Here is a 17030-nt window from a genome sequence, read left to right as displayed (position 1 = left end):
GGGACGGGGAGCGCGTTGGGGACCGGAGATGCCACCGACCGGGCCGGGCACGGGCCGGCCGTGCCACCAGAGGGGCAGCGGAGCGCCCGGCGGAGCCCACGCTCGGGGCAGGGGGCGGGGGGTGCGTGGGGAATCGGTGGGGCTGAGCCGCGGGAGGCGCGGCCGGGCCGGGCGGGGGATGGGGGGGGGCGCGGCCCCGCGCGCAACTTTCCGCCGCGCCGAGGGACCCCGGTGGCCGCGCCGGCGGTGGTATCGTATGCAAATACGCAGGCTGACGTCAGAGATCATGTGGGGTTTGGCGTAGATCCCCGCCGATCGAGGGCTCTTTTTTTTTTTCTCCTTTTTTTTTTTCTTTTTTTTTTTTTTTCTCCCCTTTTTTTTTTCTTTTTTTTTTTTTTTTCCGCGGCGGGGCCGGGCCGGTGCGTGCGCGCGTGGCGGGGCGCGCGTGTTCCCCGCGGGCCGGCGCGGCGGGGGCGGGGGGCGCGGGGTCCCGCGGCCGCGGGCGGCGCACGGAGCGGAGCGGCGCGGAGCGGAGCCCCGGTGCCGCTCCGCCCGGGACAGTCGGTGCCGCCGCCCTGGGCGCAGGTAGGAAACTTCCCAGGCGGGGCCCCCTCCCCCGGTGCGCGGCGCTCCCCAGACGCCCCCTCCCTGCGCACGGACGCTCGCCGGCGCTCCCGCCCCGACCGCTCGCACCCAACTTTTCCTCCTGCAAGAAACTGTCCGGTTCCCTGGACTTCGGCGGGGGCCGGGAGGTGGGGGGCAGGGCGGGGGAGACCGCCGGCGGTGGGAGCCGGGAGGGTTGTTCGGGGTGGGCTCTTAATTATTTTGGCTACATTTTCATTTTTGGCCATGCAGCCTCTCTCCCCTCGCCCCTTTCCCGCTCCCCGCCGCCTCCCGATCGCAAGTTTGGGTGAAGGGGGGAAAAGCAGGAGGGGGGGGGGAAACATGTCTACGTTTGTCTATGTCGACATCAGCAACACAAAATATGGCGTCCGCTTTCGACAGGGCGTTACGTAGAGGCGAGCAGGGGATTTTGTCAGCGCGGTCCCTGACGAGGAGCCGCGGGCTCCCTGGCCGGGGGGGCAGAGCCGCCCCGGGGCGCGGGAGGGGCCCGGCGCCGCCGCCGCGCGTGGCTCCGCGCCCGCGGCCGCACTTGGCAGTGGTTTCTTCTGGTTTAATTTTTGATTTTTTTTCTTCCTCCTGCCCGCCCTCCCCTCTTCGGCAGCCCCCCTCCCACCCGTGACGCCGTGGTCGTGGCGCGGGGCTCGCCGCCGGTGACTGCGGGGAGCGACGAGGCGGAGCGGCTGCACCGAGCCGAGACCGCGGCGGGGCAGAGCTGGGCGCCCCGCTCCATCTCTCCCTCCTCCACCCTCGGTGAAAGGCTCTGCCTTCCCGTGGCATTTTATTTTCCCCGGAATGGGCAGATTTGGGGAAATTCGGGCTATGGCACGTTGCATCCACTTTTTTTTTTTTTTTTTTTTTTGAATGAGGGGTGACTTTCCCGTTTGTTTTAGCCAGTTTCCGAAGGCATCACAGGACCGTCTTTTTTTTTTTTTTTTTTTTTTTTTTTTTTTTTTTTTTTTTTTTTTTTTGTCCTTCTCTCTCTCCCTCTGGGATGAGGGCGACAGAGAAATATACTGATTCCCCCCACCTTTGTCAGGAATGTAACTTGGAAATGATACAGGGATGTACCTGTTTTGACTTCGGGGTATTCGTATACCCAGCTCTTTCCTGAGCACTTTTGTTCCTTCAGAGCCTGGGAATCCCTCCTGAGGGACACGGCCGAGGAGGCGGGGCATGGCTCTGATTTCCTCCCCCCTTGGCTGCCCAAGCGCCTCTCCGATGGCGGCTCCCCATCCTTTCTTTGGGCAGGTGCTTCTTGGAAACCCTGTGAACTTGCGAGGGTTCTGCCGTGCAGGGGAACAAAGCAAAAGTTTTGGATTGGAAGGTGGAGAGCAAAAGGGGAGAAAACATCCAAAGAAGTAGGAATTGGAGGGAAGAGGAGGACTCTTGGCTGGGTGGGAAGGGGAGCTGGTGGTCAGGGTTGCTGGGCATCAGCAGCTCCTGCCCGCCCGGTCCCGCAGCAGCAGCAGCAGCGCGGAGAGCAGCGGGTGAGAGTGGCAGAGTGTACAGTGCCTTGGGGAGCTGCACGTGTGACAGCACAGGGCATCTTCCGCAGCAATAGCAGGGTCACAGCACAAGGCTGTCAGTGAGGTGCCTTTTCTTTTTAAACTACAGATTAAACTTTTTGCGGAGTTTTTCCCTCCTGGCTGGGGTTGGGTCGTGGAGGCACAGATGTAACTAGAGGAGGTCTGATGTCTCTAGCAGAAACCTCATGCGTGCAGCCTTACTGGGAAATGGCATGTGAATGGAGAGTGGTGTGTGCTGCCGTGGTTTTATTAGACCAGTAGATGAGCAATATTATTGTTTAAGAGGTATCTGTGACCAGAGTGCTTTGCCAGGGTAACATATTTCTGTAGCAGTGAAGCCTTTCTAATGTAGATGTGGCTTCAGTGTGTTGTATGAACTCAGGAGCTCTTTGAAACAGAATTGCAAATTGATTTCTGGATGAGGGAGAGCAAGGTACTGGCCAGCAATTGGGAAGAATATAAATGCCAAGATTTGGCTGGTCCTTATTTTACTTTGCCCCCATATGCGTGTTTATCCCCTCAGACTTCTACAGAATGCAATGGCCAAGAGCTCTCCCATGTTTGTCCTCTCTTCTTGTAAACTCAGTGCCAGAAAGCAAGGATAGGTGTTTATAGCTCAGTCATCAGCCCAAAGACCTTGTGATTACTCACCCGTCTAAAATGACATTTTTCCTGCCTGTCCACCCCAAGAGTTCAGCTGTCAGAGTTTTGTCACACAGGACATTTCCTACTGCCAGTGTTTGAAAGTAGCACACTGCTTCCAGTCGCTTTCTTTCAAATTTCCACTTGTTTTTTGCCATTTTACTCTAGTTACAATCAGCAATTTCTAGTCAGTATCTGTAAAATGAATAATCCATCATATGAAACAGCCCAAATTTGTAGTGTCACATTTGTGTTTTTTCTTTTGGGGAGGGGAAAGTTTAATTGTGTTTTTATTAAAAGTCAAGAAAAGCCAACATTAAATATAGTAAAGTTACTGGCATCTTTTTGCATTTTCAAACCAGTTTCAAACTGCTCCAGGCTGGAATGAGAACACAGCAGGTTTTGCTCATCCTCGTAAAAGACAAAGATTTTAATGCCAGACATGACATCACTGTATTTGCATGCGTGACATCTTCAGGTTTCCATCCTTTTTGTTTTGCCCTAACTTGGATGATCCTCCAAAACAGAAATACTATTTGGAGTCTTTTCTGGTTGGGATGTTTTGATCCATGTCTAAATTATTTTTCTTTGTGTCCACTTAAGGATTGTAAACATCCACTGAAAATAAATCGAAAGAGTATTTTGATTAGAATTTGTTCAGAAGCATGCAGTGTCACAACTGAATTCCCTGAGATTTCAGCATGGCTGTCAGGTAAAAACTACATTTACATTTTGCATTGAGTGTAATTGTAGTTTGGCTTTCTTTCAAGTGTGAGAGTAATTCAGCAAGTGTGTTCTTCCCCTAAAAGTTACTGCACATCTACATGATGGTATTTGTCCATACTGTAGGTAAGTAGTAAACAATAGTTGGTACTAAAATAATCTATAAAGGCTTTAACTTAAAGTCATTAAGATAATTGCTGGTCTTCTGTCAAGGTGTGTTTACATGTGTCACATCAGCTGGAACTAATACTTGTGGTTAGTTTATTTTATCAACCCTTCAAAAAATAGATCTGAAGTTTACGGGATATGATGATACTGTTCAGTCCCACGGTAGCAGTGAGTTGAGTTTTTTACTGAAAAGCTGAAAGAGCTGTTGATTTCCAGAATTATTCAAAAACTTTTCATATGGGGTAATATTTGAGAGTTTGGTTTGTGAATGTATAGCGAAATGGAAATAAAATAAGTTGGGTGCTTGGAAGATAAAGGGAAGAGTGTTCAATTCCAGACATGCCTTTCAGAAACAGTTGAGAAATCACCAAGCCAGCCTTCTGCCCAAAACTGCCATGCCTTTGTAAGGCAGAAGGGTTGTTTGGTTGGTTGTTTTATTTTAAAAATTAGTACTTGTAGTTGTTGTAAAAATGTTGTGAGTTTGAAAATAAGACAATGCATTTGGCAAGCTTCTTTCAGAACCGTGGGACCCCAAACCAGTTTCTAAAGGGAAAACTGAATTTTCCATAAGCTGAGTTTATGTAGAATGACCAGTATTGTGAGCCTGCTGGTGAAACTGAGGGAGAGCTGTGAAATGATTTTGTGTATTTAGTGCTGCAGAAGGCTTAGGTGGCTTGGTTTTGTTAGTGAGCTGAGAGAGAACAAGACAGGCAAGGAGAGAAGGTTTAGGTATTGGCAGCTAGGAGTGGACTTTAAAAAAGTCATCCTGGGAGATTCTGATAGCTGAGAAGGTGGATTATGGTGCAACATCTTGAATTCATGGATGAGACTGCATGTGCCTGGCCTGCCGTGGGCAGTGCCCAGAGGGGCTGGCAGTGGGCAGGCTCATGTCAGCGTTTGACAGGGGGGAGTGTTTGCCGTCTGCAGGGGTGACAGGGGAGGAAAGATTGGGAACCAAAGGTGGAAGAAGGGGATCTGGAACACCTGCATGGTTAGAAATGGCACATCCGGCGTGGAGGGGGTGAGTTTGCAGTGGGTTTTGACAACCTTTTGCAAATTGGCTGGGGACACAGGCACGTGCTGGGTGCTGAAAGCAGGGCAGGGGCAGAGAATTCAGCTTTGCTCTGAGAACAAACCTCCCCAACAACATCTGCAGTTTGTATCTTCTCCAGGTTGTTGTCGAGTGGGGACCTGATCTAGCAAACTGGAGCCTGCTCACCACTTGCTTGCCTCTGAAACTATTAGAGGCTTATTGGGAGGAATTTGCAGGTCTCCACAACTCCCACCCACACAGACTATAGGTTAAACAGTACCATGGTCCAGGCTCAGTCTTGGATTCAGTTTCTGTCTGCTTGGTTCAAAAACTCTGAAATCCTGTAGGCCTCTGTCTCGTGCTGCCTTTGTCTGGGATTGCCCAGCCTGATAGTTGAAAGGGATCTTTAAATTTTTTCCTAATGTTTGATGTAAACCTACACTCTTTCAGTTTAAAACCATTGCCTCTTGTCCCATGCCTACAGGCTTTGGTAAAAAGTAAGACTGTGTGTGTTTAATACCTCATTAGGCAGCGTACCAAGTGCTTTGGTCTGGTCAGCATCCCACAAGCACATCAAGAACTTTCTCCTTGAGTGAATGTGCTGATAGTGGGTTTATTGTCCCAGCCGGGCTGATGCGGTAAGCATTGGTGGTACAGACCTGATGTGAGATGTGCCCATGCAGACATGCCTGCTGTTTAGGTGCTTTTTCAGCCCCTGGTGTCTGCACGTCAACCCTCTGCTCTGGGAAACCATTGTTACTGCTGGAGTTAGGCCCCTGATAAGTGCTGCCCCTCCTGCAGGTACAGGCAGTGGAGGCTCTGGATCATAGGAATGAGCACATCCTGGCAAATGCAAATAGCTCTGTGCAAATCACAGTTTCTTCCAGACTGGTATTACCTGCCCACAGTGTGTTTCAGTCCACTTGATAAACTCATCCACAGCCTGAAATTCATCTTCTTTCCTGGAAAAATGTTGCATGATGAAAAGCAAAGATACTTGCCTTGTGTTAACTCCACTTGCAAACCCTTAGCTTTGGCTTTGCAGAGAAACAGTCCTCTGCTCTCTCCTTCCTTTCTTAAGTGACATGTAGAGATATAAATCTTTAGTGTTAGCTTTTAACCTGTAGCATTTTGATGCTGTGATTTGCAGTGTGGTCCCAATTGGGACTGGTGGAGAGGACAATTAATTTCATCTGAGCAGTGGGTTGGATGGGGTGGGAATATCTTGCAGTGCTTTTCATTTATTGATTGAGCCTATTAGAGGCCCAAAATCTAGGGGTTTCCTTCTCTTTTTTCCCCCTATTCTTCCTGTCCTGGCCTTTTTTCCTCTCTTAAATACTAAGTATTTTTTTAAACTTGCAACCTCAAATTGCCTGTTTATTTGGCTTCTCTCTTGTAGTTGACTGTGTGTTGTTCCCACAATTTTTAAAGTGTAAAAAATGCATATTTCATTCACTGGAGCTTAAAATAAACCAAAAAAAAAAAACCCCAACCAACAAAAAAAAATGGAGAGATTTTCTTGCTTCTTTTGAGTCAGTGACCATAACTAAGGAAGCCTCAGATTCAGTGTTACTTAACCTCTTGTCCAGTTTGATGAGTGGAGGAAGAAGTCCTATGAGCAAAACTGTGTAGGGAAGAATGTGTTTCCTTTCTTTTTAAGCAGAATCTTGTTATTTGTGGTTTGTTTGGTTTTTTTTAAATACCACCCAAAAAAAGCAGGTTCTGAGCTGCTGCTGAAGGCAGTCTCAGAGGGATTTTATTAAATACCATTATGTCTCAAGGACTCTGTGCCCCTTCTGTTGCCTCTGGTGTGTGTGTTCCCTTTTCTCACTCTTAAGTTTTGGACATTCATTTTTTACATTTCTCAACCTAATTTCATGCTTATTAGTTTCAGATACTTTATGTTGCACTTCACTTAGATAGCAGAAGTAGGAAAATACTTGTTCTTTTTCTTAAATTCCGCTAGCAAGACAAAAATCCAAGAGGATACCAGTTGGAAGCAGTTAAGTTTTGTAGGGTTTCAGTGTGTGCTGTGGTGGTGGCCTGGGAGGTGGTGCAGGGAGGTTTTTGCCTCCTCTCCTGCCAGTGAAAGCCAGTACAAAGCTGACAGCAGCAGCATCCCCAAGCTTTGCTACCGGGCTGGCAGGGCACTGCTGATTCACTTTCACACAAAATGAAGGACAGTCCTGATGGTTCTGGCCTCAAGTGTTTCTGGGGATATTCCTTCCCCGCCCCTCTTCCTACCGCCCACCTCAAAAGCAAATATGTCGTCTTGTGGGTTTTTTTTCAGCATCCTCTTGAGCACAAACTGTCAGGCACCACAGGGAGTTTCTCCTTGTCTTTTGTCTCTCCTGAAACTGATTTATTTAAATGATATGCTGGGAGCACACTGCTGTTAAAAGCTTTGGTGCTTGTTGTTTTCCGGGCTTTGGTACAGCTTTCTTGAAAATTGTGGAAGATGGGGTTATCCCAAAGAATCCTAGTTTCCCCTGAAGCTGTTTTTTTCTGCATTTTTCCAAAGAGATTCCCCTTCCTGGTCTTCTGTGAAGAGTGTTATTTCCATGTGATTGAAAGGCGAGGAAGTTGTTTGAGTGCTCAGCTCCCTTCCAGGGAGAGCACTTGGCTGCCTGGCTGGAAGTCCACATGACTGTCACTGCTCCAACCCAAGGGTCCAGTAGAGCAGTGTCCTTCTTTTGCTCAGCCAGAGGTAGTTGCTGAGTCCTTTATCACTCCTGTGTTTACTATCTGGCATCCCCATGCCATCTCTTGCAGCCTGTCACCATTATGATGCTGCTTTTCATTACCAATAAGTGATACTCAGTACCAGGAGTCATGATCTTACAGTTGCAGATTTTTGGGATCTGTTCTCATATCTCAGGGCTAGGTTTAGTTTTCTTTGAGAAGCCAGCTGAAAAAGCTGGCTGATGATACTGACAAAACTTTGCATGGGGTTTTCAAACCAGGGAAAGTGCCAGGGGTTGCTGCATGGAGGAGTTGGCAAATGCATCTGTCCCCAGTGCGCCCATGCCAGACTGTCAAGGACGGACTGGTGGCCACTGAGGACCTGCAGGATTTTGCCCACCTACAGCGGGTAGGGAGTTTCCAGGCTGCCTAAAGAAGCCTCTACTTCCCTCTGCCTGTCTGGGATTCTTCAGCAGAACAGAGGAGTCGGCTCTACATGTGTTTTAAAACAATTGGAGTGACAAGAAAGAATGATGTGTTTGGAGGGGACTGTTTTCTTAACTACTTTTAAATTGGCATCTCTTTAGAGCATCCTCACGATTTCACTATTGCTAAAATAGTTTTCACAGGATGCCCCTCCTCTGTGTATCTGTTGGCATCTTGTCTGTGTGCCTTGGTGATGTCAGGGGGGTGAGGTGGTTTGAGAAATACTGCTCAAGGCAAACACAAGTTTCAAGACCCACACTTAATCAGATAAAGGAAACAAATCTTACCTCTCTGAAGGGTTTTGCTCTCAACCCTAAATATACTTGAAGTGCCTTAGATTCTGTTTGTTTGTCCTGTTATCCTGGATCTTAGCCTTATCGACCTTGTTTTTATGTGTTTACCCCTGTGTGATGGTCCAGGAGAGCATGCAAACACTCAGTGTGCGTCCAAGTCTGGAGAGGAGTGTCACAATATATTATTTATGCTGAAAAGAGTTTGTACATAGGAATGATCTTAGCTCCAGCCCTATCTCTTCTCCAGCAGTGAATCAGAGCACTGAGTTGGTGAATTTAAATCTCCTGAAATCTGAACTCCTTTTTCCTTGCTCTGTTCTTGCCTCTTGGTGAGCAGTGAATGGTCTTGTTCTCATCACAGAGTCCTCAAGGGGAGTGCCTTGAGCTCAGGGTCTGCCACCCTAGGGTGCAAGGGATGAGCAGGCCCCAGACACCCTTTGCCAGCTGGCTCCAATTCCATGCTGAGCCCTCTGCAACTCTCCCACAAAAATTCTGGGGGACTTAAATATAAGCTTCTTTTAAATTAAAAGTATGCACATCCCTATCTGCACCCTGTGCCCGGTTTAGGAGGAGGATCATTGTTGAGGACAGGGTTTGCATTTTTAATTTCTTTGTGGTTCCTTGTTCCTTCACCTCTTCCCTACCAGTCTGTTCCCACCCTGACTTTTTTTTTGGAGGGCTCCATCCACATCCCAGCAAGGAGCTTGCTGTGGCAAGGTGCTCACAGGGCAAGCAGAGCACCTTTCCATCTGCTGGCAAAACGTTGTTGTGGTGCTTGAAGGAGAGAGGGATCTGCTTTGAAATGTGCTGTTGAATGGGAGGCACTCTAGGGAAAAGTGTGCAAGGTACTTTGCAAGGATATACTGGGTATTTAACACAAGCTGCATCCCGAAATTGGTGGTGATGTAAATGGTATGCAGTGCTGCACGGCAAAGGATTTGTGGCTGTTCACAGGCTGCTTTACTTACAGATGGTAGCAGACAGCAAGAGGGGTGGGAAATATCACCTGGGCTCTGCCACGGTTTTAGCTTTTAGATATGTTGTGTGGAGTGGTGTGAGATGTAGTTTGACGCATTCTGTGTAGTGTATTTGCACAGGAAACCTGAATTCATACCTGAGTTTCCTCTCTGGATTGATTTCTGCAGCCAAGGTTGGAATTTGATCATATTTTTCAGTTATCTGCCTTGCACTGGAGGCATCCTTTCCTATTTGCCTCTCACTGGCACAAGCAGTAGGGCCACTTACACTGATTCATGTTTTCATCTTACATGCTTTAGTTATTTTATTTTTTAATCTGCCTGTATTTTGTTCATTCCTGTGTAGATAAGGGTTTTATTTGTTCCTTGTCTCTTGTCCTGATCCTTTTACTGAGTCTCAGGATGGAGGCTGCTACTGTGTGTTGCAAGGTCAGTGTTTGGCTTGTGTATCTAGGCTCTGCTGTAGCATTTTCCAGATGAGTTCCATGCTGAGCTTCTGGCACAGATTGGCTGAGAGACCCTTCTCCTGCTCAAATTTGTCATTACTGGTCTGCACAGCAGTGGAAAAGGACTGTGATTTGCAACCCTTTATTATTGGTCTTTGCAGCCTACAGATAATCATTTTGGAACACTCTTCAGCTTCTGCTATGGACATTTGGTTTTTTTGGGGTTGCAGCTTGATAAATTTTTGGCTAGTGCATGAATGGCGCACATCCCTCTTCTGTCTTGTAAAATCAGTAAAAAATAAGTTCGCAAAGGCTTGGAAACAGAAAATGTAACACACACTTAGCATTAAAAGTTTTGCAGTGTAGCTGGAGGAGAAGGTAAAATGTCAAGTTCTTTTCCCTTCTTTTTTAAATGAAAAGGCAGCGAATAAGAAGTTGATTAAGAAACATTTGAGGTTGAGTAGGTATTTTTGGTCATTAAAGATTTTTTTTTACTTGTCTGCTGTTTTAAAATATTTGTTCCTAAATTATGTAAAATACATGGTGTGAGAGTGAGGAACAGCCCAATGCACATCTGGATTTCGTAGGGTTCTTCCTATGTGACGTTTCATCCTTAATGTGATTTAAATTAGTTCAAGGTATTAAAGCCTTTAAATCAAGGGTTTTGATGACTTTAGGACACTCCCCACTCAAAGCATGAAGGAGCATTACATGCTATGGATTTTAAAAAGAGGCACTATACATTCATTGCTAATTATGTACTTTATTATTAAGTCTAAGTAGTAATTTTTTTCCAGAGCATGTTTGGCAAATGATCGTTTTTAGTAACATTACAGAATAACATAATTACTTGAAATTTAATACATTTATTTTATGTCTTAGCTCAGTAAGGATCTACTAGGGTCGCCCTTGATCTGCATTGAGAGCAGCAGGCAGAATCATGTTTGAAGGTGAGAAAAGTCAAGGACCAGTTTTGTTAAAAACTAGAGGATTAGCCCAGGAGGTGCTGTAGGAAGCTCATTGCTTAGGTGAGAGTTGGGTGTTGATGGGGATACTTTTTGTCTCTTCAGTGAGAACCTGCAGATAGATTAGGCAAATCATAGTTAATTATTTAACAAAGGGTGCAGTGCTGCAGTTGCCTTTGACTCCTGCACTAGGAAAACATCTCTGGTTTGGAGGGTGGAATTAAGACTAACTTTGAGATTAAGCTTTTATTTTTCTCTTCCCTTTGAATGCAATGCTCTTGACTGCCAGTCCTGAACGGCTGAAACACATGAACTTTTGCACTCTGTGCTAAGCACACTTATATAAAAGGGAGATACTCAGATTGCATCCAAACCCTGCTCAGTTTGCTGTTGAAGAAGGTGGGTCTGTGCTGTCCCTGTCCACCTGGGACTCTTCAGGGAGCCTGTCTGCTACAAATCCTTGTTTTTTGTGAGGACCCCTAATAGAAAACTACAGGAAAGGCTTAATCTGTGACAAGCCAGATGTGATGTGAGCTGGAATCCAGGAGACTGATTATTCCTGGGGCCAGCAGCACTGACGCAAACCGCTTTTAGTGTGTTTGATTTGTGGTGGCGAATTCCTGCATGCACTGGGTCACACTAACCCCTCCAGAGCACAGGTGGTGGGGGTCTCTCCCTCCACAACTTACCTGTTTTCATTAGACCAGTAGGAAGTTACTGTGCTGGGACTGATAGACCCACATACACATGAATGTGGAGGAATACAGAAACAAACTTCACAAATCATTCAAAAATCAATGATACTGGCAGGGATTAAAAAAAGGAAATTGAGTTTGGCAGTGTCCAAACTTTCACCCAGTTCTTCTTGCCTTGCCGTTTTGTTGTGCCCCTGCATGAGCTGCAGCACTGCAGTTGCATCCAGCAGCATCCAGCAGCCTGGTCACTAGTGCCCTTCCTTGGCAAAGCTCCTGGCAGGTAGAGTTGCCTAAAGGTGACTTTTTGTCTGCAAGGTGCTTTCCTGTCTGCAAACATCCAACCAAGGGATGTCAGTTCAGATATATGAAAGAGTGAGTACAGCAAAAATACCTTTTCACCGAAGTCCTCTGCTGCATCCGAGGCTGAAATCACAGAAACTGTTCTTTGAAGTTGGCTGCCCAATTGTATTGTGAATTTGGCTTTCAAAGTGCAGCTTTGAACAAACAGTTGAGACCTTTAAAAGACCTCAACCCTCACTCCTTTTATTGGCATTTTTACATATGTGTGATTGTGGGGTACATGCACACACTTGCACATAGGCTTTGCATGGTCCTATCTGGTTGTTTGGAACATTGATCTTGTATTTGAGACAGAGAACTGAGGCCTTTGCAGTCCCACAGATGTGCCCAGAGCATCTGGATGGTTGGTTCAGACCACTTCCAGCAGCTGTCATCCCTACTGGGTGACAGCAGTGGGGCAAGGGGTTGTGTGTGGTTCTGCTGGAAGTCCTGTGATCTGCTTCTGAGTCTTGCTGTGAGGGGGAGAATTTGATAGAAGGATCAAGCCATTCCTTCACATTATCGCATTGTAGTGAATGGGCAAACACTGCTGTTCTCGTCTTGCCTTTACCTCTGAGATCACCAGCAGCTGCTTCATTAACTATTAATGGCCTGCTCATTAATGCTGTAAAAGGCTAGGACCAGTCTTGCAAATTTTCTGGACTCTTCCCCTGAAATATTTATGACTTGCTCGCTGTGCAAAAGGGCAAGAGCAACAGCAGAGAACATGCCTCCAAGTTTTGTTGAGCTTTATTAAAAAGCTCATGACTATGAAGAACCTGGTAGCTTCTTCCTGTTTTTTTGGCTTTCTGAGCTAGTGCTGCTTATCTGGCTCTAGGGGTCAAGTGGGCTGTTGGATTGCTGAAGCATCGGTGGCAGAGTCTTGAATGCTTTATTGATGATCTCTGGGTCCTGTACTGCTTTCCTTTGCATCCTCCTGTGCAAGCACCAAGGTGTAATTGATACCTCCAGAAGAGGTTTTATTACTCTTGTTTAAGTGGCTCGGAAACTGAGGCACAAAAGTTGAACATTTTGCCTGGGGCCAAGCAATAGAAAGCCAGTAGAGGATGGAAAAGTTTTGCCCAAAACTGTAATGATACTTTTGTTTGAACTCCTGTTAGTGTGAAAGAGGGGGACACTCGCTAAGCCATTACTAAGTCATTCCTGTTCCATTCCAAACAGAGCTCCTACGTAATTGCAGAGATGAGCAGTGTGTAGAGCTTTCCCTGGGATGGAGCCAGTTGTTTTAGTTCTCTCTGGTACCAAGAAACAGCAGGGAAGCTATTTTACCCCTCAGTCCAGATTTTGGAGATAAAACTGTGTTCATCTCATCGCTTAAGTCTACCGGCAGTAAAGAGTGTGTCCACTGAATCCCTACTGCAGCTCAGCTGGTGGTGCACCAGACAGATTAAAATTTCTGTTTCTTTCCCACAGCCATCTGCAGAGCGAACACTGGTGTAAACACATGTGGGAGGCATTCTTTGGTAAAGTAGGGAGACATGCTTTAAAGAGAACAGGTGTGACTCCAGGAATGAGGACCAGTCTGCACAGTGTTTACCATCTTTGCAACTGGCCTTCAGAGTAAAAAAGGCCCTCTGTGTCTGGAAGATGCAGGGTGTATCAGGAATGACCAGCCTCTAATACTCGTAGAGCTTCTGTGGTTGCAGGTAGTGCTGAAGTGGAGCCACGTGGCAAAATAAATCCAGATCAGAAGCATTCTCTGGTACAACTTTATTTCTTACTGAGTGTGAATATTTCATCCCACATTATATCAAATTGCAATGGATACTTGGTTTCTCTCCTGGAGCCATTCCTTTCAATTGCTGGAGCAAAGTTAGGGCAGGCCCAGGGCAGAAATTCAAAGCCCTTCACTGAAACAAAGTTTAAGTTAATGTTTATTTCACACCACTCTGGCAAGGTGAATGTGGTAAACGCAACTTAGTGGTCCTGCTGTGCAGTGTATGACTTCAGTAGGTGCTGAAGGGACTCCCTTGTCACACTGATCTCCAGGAATATTCCAGCAGCACACTGAATGCCATCTGGTTTTGCCCTCAAAACTAGCATAAGTGTCTCTGGGGAAGACTTCTGGGATTCTACTGCTACAAGAATAACATCCAGATCTTAAGCTGCTTTTGTGACTCTTTATTGAGGCAATTCCTCCAAAAGCCAGAAAATGGGTAGACACAAGAATTGAGTCCCTGACTGGTGGCTGGTGCAGCTCTTCTAGAGATAGCTGCAGTGGAGGCTGCAGAGTAGGTCATTGGTGTTTTTTAGTTACTAGTGGGTGCCTTTACCTCTCCTTTTGTAGAGCTGCTCCCTTCCTTGACAAAGGTATGCCTCTCAGCATGGGCACAAAGCTCTGCCTGAGTTTTGGGAGCCTTTTCCTTGCATTTTCCTTGGTACTTAGGAGGAGTCTGCCATCCAAAACAGACACCATTCCTCCAACTGAGTTTGAGGCTGAATCACAGGTGAGAGATGTTGTAAAATCTCTTTTCCTGAGGAGAGGGAAGATCAGTGTAATTCAAAATGTTGGCAGCCGTGTCTTAACAATGCCAAAGGCATTGATTATTAAGTATCAATTATGTGAGGAAATAGTGATAACTAACACTTCCAGTAAGTAGAAACTTACTGTGCCCTATGAAATAACTGGAAGAAGGAGGGTTTCTCGGTAGAAGCAGCAACTCTCAGTTCTTGGTGTCATACCACAAACTAAAACAGTGGCTGGCAGCAGAGAAATTCCAAATGTGTCTTCTGCCTGCTCCTCCGCTGCGCACTATGTTTCCAAGGAGAAAGCATGTATTTGCAGTCTTGGGCAAATTCCTGATTTCAACACTTTCGGACTGAGAACTGGACCATGCTTTAGACGATGCTACAAATCATAATTCATTTTCTGGCAATGTAGTCATGTCAAAATAAAAATTATTGTTCAGATTTATGAAAAGTGGTTTCTAAGTCTAGCCTTCAAAGTGATGTCTTGGCATCTAAGTAATCCATGGGGTACAGGGAATTCACTAGGACTTGCAGGTCTCTAGCATTTTTGAAAGAAAACAGCTGTTGATCAGCTATATCTGTGTTTGCCTGTGTCCTCAGGGGTGATACACAGGCTTGGAAGTGTTAAAGTTTTCATGTGTGTTTAGATTGGTGGGTACTCCAGACAGCAGCCACTTTGGGTCACAGTAAATTCTGTCACAAGAAAATGTTATCCAGGCCTAAAATTAAGAGACAAAAAGGCAAAAACAGTTCAAGGGCAGAAACCGGGGAACAGGTCAGCCAGCCAAATAAAATGGCTCCGGGTTGAGTCTGTGATAGGGCTGTCCTGGTCCTGCTAGACCTGGCCTTCTCAGAAGAGTTCAGTCTCCTTTGAGATGTATTAGTTCCACATTTTTTCCAGTGATGCTGTTGATGCGTTGTGCTTGCCTTGGCTTAAGGACTGCAAATTGGCCTTTGGACTGCCCTGCTTGTATAGGTGGGTCTTTCTGCACTAACCAGATGCGATGGGGCCCAAAACAGCGCTCATCTAGCGTCTGTGTATCAATGAAAACTGTCCCGTCGGAGGGTTTATAAAACCATTCATTTCATGGCATCACCATGTTGGCTCTTCCTTGACAGCATCCACCTCCAGTGGACTGAGCAGCTCTGTGTGGCAGGGCACAAAGGCTGGATTTTCTCTGACGACACAGGCTGTACTGTATGCTGGCAAGTTAGCTCGCATCCCGCCTTCTGCTGAAAATAGCTCGGGGTTAAGCCGTGCCTACACCGCAGGCTCCTGCCAGCAGAGCTGTCCTGGCCAAGCGCACGGAGAGGTGCGATTCCCGAGTGAGGCGGTGCTGGCACAGCCCGAGGCACAGCGTGCCTGTGCTGGGGAAGCCGAGGGGCTCTGCTGGGCTCCTGTGCACCCGGGCTCTGCCGCAATAGCCCTGCCCATTGCGCAGCGTTTTGATGAGGTTACACAGGTGCTCCTCTGCTGCCGGAGTACTTCTGGGAAATGAATTCCTGTAAATTTTTAAAGGTGTGTTTTCAAATCCTCCTAAGCAAAACAGAGGTGAGAGATGCATTTTAATGTTCCATGTTCTCTCTTACCCTCCTTCTTTGCAGGGAGGTTCCAGTGTTCCTGCTGCACTCCAGAGCAGGGCACGGTGGCTGTTATTCTAGCCATCTAGTGCTGGATAATGTTGCGAGATCCAAAAATAAAAGGTGGAAAAATATGCAGACAGAGGAAACAAGGCACAACTTTACCTCTTGGGCAGAGCAACTCCCTTCCCGCTTCCTAGCACCCTCTTTCAAGACCCCTTGAGTTTTAAAAGATGGATACTGTTGTATTTCTTCTACCTACTGTGTCTTTCCACACCAACTTTTAATCTTTGGCTCCCTTCAAGAGGTTATATTGTTAGACTGCTTGTACAGGTCCTTTGATGAAATACTCCTCTTCCTCCCCAGCATTTTAGAGTTACACATTTCTTTTCTCAAGAAGAACACTTTAGGGTTATTCCAAGCCTCACTGGAGAAACAAAGGAGAGAGTGGTTTATTGTTGCTTATCTGATCTCATATTTCTTAAAATACAAGCACCTTGTATCCTCTTGTGTATTTACCATACCAGTATTTGTGATATGGAAAAGTTTTGTACAAGAATTAAGTAAAGAAGCTCTGGGGAGTAAAAATGGTTTACACATGGTCAGAGAGGAATTAAAACCTCTCCCAGAGCCTGGCTGGAACCATACCCTCCTGCTCTCTCCTTTTCCTCTGATGCACCCATGTCCCTGGGTAATGAGTTGCTGCCTTGAGTGGCTCAGCTTCTCAGTACAGTATAGGACCACTGATTTCCAAACAATTCCCCAAGGGTGTGCCAGCTGAGGCCACATCAGACCTGCAAGTCTTTTATGTATCTGTTTGATTGTGTGTTGCAAGTCACTTACTGCTTTGGGCAAAACTAGTGCAATCATTCAATTTGTTGAAATTGCCTGAATAAGTCATCAGATAAGAAAAAAGTCTACTGAGATATGATTATCAACAGGATATTGTCAAGATGGCCAACTTGGCCTCTTTTAGGAATGTGGGCTCTGACTTGCAACCAATACATGGTAACGCTGGGATTTCTTCTTGATTTTCTCCCAAAATAGGTATGAGAGGTGTCTCATCCTTTGTAACAGTCTTGACTCCTCCCCTCCCTCCAATGAAACTTGGCACTTTTTCTTCTTGCAAAGGGGACCCAGAAAATTATTTTGCTGGAGCAGGTACTCCATTAAAAATGCAGACATGCTGTGGAGAAGCAGAGCTTGAAATGTTAACTGCTCTCCAGCAAGTGTCATATACATATATACATACAGATGTAGATATATATATAGAGAGAGAGATAGATAGATATAGATATAGATATAGATGTAGATATAAATATAGATATAGATATGCGCCAGTTCTCTTAATAGCCACGGA

At 46.2% G+C, this 17030-nt stretch overlaps 1 protein-coding gene across 4 annotated transcripts in view; it reads left to right on the top strand.

Moving 5' to 3' along the window:
- Positions 1 to 451: 451 nt before the first annotated feature.
- ZHX2 (zinc fingers and homeoboxes 2) overlaps positions 452 to 17030 on the top strand; it is a 74254-nt gene continuing 57675 nt past the window's right edge. For 3 of the 4 annotated variants that reach the window (XM_066176667.1, XM_066176657.1, XM_066176624.1), the window contains exon 1: positions 452 to 585. The gene's annotated coding sequence lies outside the window, so the exon portion shown is untranslated. Of the gene's footprint in view, positions 586 to 3356; positions 3505 to 17030 lie in introns of those variants that run through there. The other variant, XM_066176641.1, reaches the window with a different exon arrangement.

This window comes from Chamaea fasciata, unplaced genomic scaffold (genome assembly GCF_029207755.1).
Source record: "Chamaea fasciata isolate MVZ Bird 193981 ecotype frontalis unplaced genomic scaffold, bChaFas1.0.hap1 SCAF_1, whole genome shotgun sequence".
NCBI classification, from domain to species: Eukaryota; Metazoa; Chordata; class Aves; order Passeriformes; family Sylviidae; genus Chamaea; species Chamaea fasciata.
The sequence above is the reverse complement of the archived record's forward strand: the minus strand, read 5'-3'. Positions and strand labels throughout refer to the sequence as shown.